This window comes from Dermacentor variabilis, chromosome 6 (genome assembly GCF_050947875.1).
Source record: "Dermacentor variabilis isolate Ectoservices chromosome 6, ASM5094787v1, whole genome shotgun sequence".
Classification (NCBI taxonomy): Eukaryota; Metazoa; Arthropoda; class Arachnida; order Ixodida; family Ixodidae; genus Dermacentor; species Dermacentor variabilis.
The window spans coordinates 190,233,352-190,237,273 of NC_134573.1; positions in this window are offsets into that span (position 1 = coordinate 190,233,352).

Below are 3,922 nucleotides of genomic sequence, written 5' to 3' on the forward strand. Positions count from 1 at the left end.
GTACTTGCTTTCAGCTCTTTCAATAGTAATTGCGCTGGCCACATTGACCAGTAGCAACAGGGCGGCGCCCTAGAGGTTCCCACTTTTCCGGCCCAGCTTTTCCTCTGGAGTTGTACTACTGGTCGTGGCCAGCGAGTTTCTAAGTAAATGCCCTAGAGGGAAATGTGGCGCTAGTGTCTACGGGGGTTCTCATGAGCGTTGCCTCAACCTACATGGGAACATAGAGTTTCCTACAAAATTTTTGTAGGAAACTCTAAGCATGGGAATGATGGGAAGTACAGGCTTCGGATTGACTTCCGTCTTTAGACTAGTGGCGTTTGCTTGTGGCGCAGTAAACAAAACTATACTCAAGTATTATCGCGTAAAATCTAATTTCATTTCTGCAGTATGTTATGTAATGTACAACACGCTACATAAACTTTGTATGACTTTGAGATGGAAGTATGATTTACTATGGTTTGTCAGCAGGACATTCTAGGGTATGCATACTTGTGCGATTCTGTTCCCAATTTAACGCCAAAGAATAATTATTTATTCATTTTTGCAACAGCAAAACAACCGTGCATGTACTTATACAAAAATACTCATTAAGTATTTCTGGAAATAAAAATGTTGTATTGTGACAAAGCGTTGCGCCCTTGAGCGGAATGCGACAAGTGTCGTCTGCTACGAAGCCTGCTCGCTGCAAACGCGAGACATTTCTCGCAGACGACAGGCACTTGCGAACTCTCTCACTCTTTTGAAAGGCTGCGTCGGCTGTCACGATTGCTGAATGTTTTCAAGTACTTTTAAGCAAATCTGATGCAGTGCTAGCTAGGACGCTAGTGGCCTCCTACGAGTATTTCGTCAGCATATTTTACATTGACGTACCGCTTCCGAAGCGTTATGGCGTAGCTTTGCACTTACCCATTTTGCGACACTAGACTGCAGCCAGGAAGCAGCAACCTTTCCTACCACAAGTAAGATTGTGTTCTCAAAGTCCTAAAGCACGCATTTCAATGAGCACATAAACGAGAAATGCATAATGAAGCTCTCAATAAAATTTGATTTTCAAGCCACTAGAAGTACAACTGTATATGTCTTGTATCAGTAGTGCCTTCTTTGTCCTATTCTGAAGTTTCATAAAGCACGTAACGCTACAGTGCCAACCTAACACACTTAACAAACCAAGGTCCAAACGCTCAAAACATGTTCTTTCAACGTTTACGATGCCACCGCTTTCTCTTCAGGGCTTCGACGCCACACCGCGACACAGGCATCGTCCCAGTCGCTGGCCCAGCGCGCTATCGCCACTCCGAGCAACGTAACAAAGGCAGAGAGCTTTGCGTTGCACTGTCCGGACACACTTCAGGTTATAGCAATTGCGCTTGGAGCGAAACCAAAACTGCCAAAAAGATACTTGTAGAATAGTTCGCCAGTCAATAGAATGCCAATCCGAAGCCTGTACTTCCCATTATTTCCATGATGGTTGAACGATCGCAGCGCCAGATTTGCCTCTAGGTATACTAATATGAAACTCTATGGTCGTGGCCATAGAGTTTCCTACAAGAATTACTAGAGAAAACTCTGGCGCTAGTGTCTACGGGAGCTGCAATGGAAGCGGTTGTCCCAGCATGGGAATTATGGGAAGTACATGGATTTGCCTAAACTTCGTCCTTTTGGCTTAAAACGCGGCTTTGTGACTTCGTAAACTCGTCATATTCAACAGTGTATTGCGTAATAAATAATTAAATAAACATCATTAAAATTGCCCGACGGCAGGATTCGAACATAGGGACTATAGCACAGAAGTCTGATATTGAAACCATTAAGCCACGGACGCATGTACCAACAAGCGAATGAAACGCCCTTATGAATTTATCACAGGCATGCCAGTGCCTTGAGACCATAGAGTTAGTAGAACAACTCTAGAGGAAAAGCTGGGCCGGAAAAGTGGGAACCTCTAGGGCGCCGCCCTGTTGCTACTGGTCAATGTGGCCAGCGCAATTACTATTGAAAGAGCTGAAAGCAAGTACAGGTCACCTTATGCTTTGTCATCTAAAAACGCATACCTGATGGCTTTATGAAGGTGGTATGTTAATATTCGGTTTACAGAAAGCGATCGCTAAGTCCGTGACTTATGTAAATCACGATGTACGCATTCATGCAATAAAGAATGACGCGAATTTCGGTTTCGAATCTGTTTTTTGGATGCGCAGTAGTTTCGTACAGTTTAGGTTTGACATGCGATCGCGCGTCGACATCGGACGCAATCGCAAACTCGTGCCTTATGTGCCACCGAAGCCCCGAAGTGATCTGGCATATAACTTCACATGTAAGTAAACGAATGTATCTCCTTGTTGAGAATATCACGCGAGTAGGCAGCTCTTGTGGTGCATCACAATCGTTTGAGAAGCGTCACAGTAGAGCATTTTTCTACATGCGGAGCGGTGTTTTTATTTGCAGGTTTCCCTTCAGTAGGAAATTGCTGGACAGGCGGACCAGCGCACCGGAATTGTACTGGCGAAGCCGCAAGCAACTCAAAGAATCTGTTTAATTGTTGCACTTTGAACAATCATGCTTCTACAGAGGCCACAGCAGAAAAACAGCCTGATGCGGAGTATTTCTGTGCCACGAAGTAATCAAGAGGCGAGTGCCTAATGCGGACGAAATCGAGTGCATCGAGACTTAGAACGAGACAAAGCTCAGCTACTTGGTAAGGATTCATTATGCAAAACAGAGGTGAGGCGTGCAGACAGGACACAAGAGTAGAGAAGTGGGCGGCGCTCGTGTTGTTTGCTTGTAAATACTCTACTCTTGTGTCCTGTCTGCACGCCTCACCTCCGTTTTGCATAGCGAGTGCATCAACCCACATATTAATAGCGTAGGCGTTTTATTAACTGTGCAATATTTTCAACACTTCCTTGCATGCCATTTCATGTGGAATATTTTTCTGGTCACAAATTTGTGCAGCGAATCTATTTGCATGATCGACTCCGGGTTTGTGGGACCGTTCACTTGCACTTGATGCTGAGTCTTTTACATGTATCCATAAACGGCAGATATGCACATCAGATCCCTGCGAGCATTTTCAAAATTAATTATTTGAGACAACAGGCACCATATGCAATACTGACATACTCTCAAATACCACTAAGCAGCTGGGACACACTTTTGTTGAGTATACTCGCAGGTAAAATAAGTGATCATGTGGACAGCTCCAGCTCATTTTCCTTAAATCAGTGTGTACAAGGGGTATGCAAAGATAATGTTTTTTCTCGCGCACCGATTATTTTGCTGTATAAGCAAGAGAACCCACCACGTTAGTGTAACGTATCTTGTACATCACACTAATATGTGTTTTAATTTACCAAGTGAAATGAGTTACTTTTATGGCTCATTCAGTCATATCACACTTCAAGCTGCATTCATCAATCTTCACTTGGATTTTGCAAATGTTTAATGAAACATGTTTCCCTTTTATGCATATATGCAATGGCAAGCCCTTCCGTGTGTTTCAAAGGTAAAGTTTAAGCTCTAAATTAAAGAAGACATTTCTAGTCAGAAACAAGCAAAAATGGTGAATGCAGAGTATCAGAAGCCTAAGGTACAGAAATTACGAGAAGTGTCAAATGATTTTAAGGAAAGAGTCGTATTTGAAAATGCAAGACTCTTTAGTGGAGGTCAAGCATGTCAATATAGGTAGAATACTCTGCAAAATTATGCGAGTGAGAGGATGTCAAACAATGGGTCAGGAAATGCGTTGTTTTTCTGCAAAAACAAAAGCTGATTGCCATTACATAAGTCACTTTAGCATCATGAGACTGCTGGTTGATAAATTCAGAAATAAACCAAAAAACAAGACACGCAAAAATAAAAAAACAATTTAATGATGCTCTCTCCACACTGGGATAAATAAAAACAAACACATCACATCTAATGT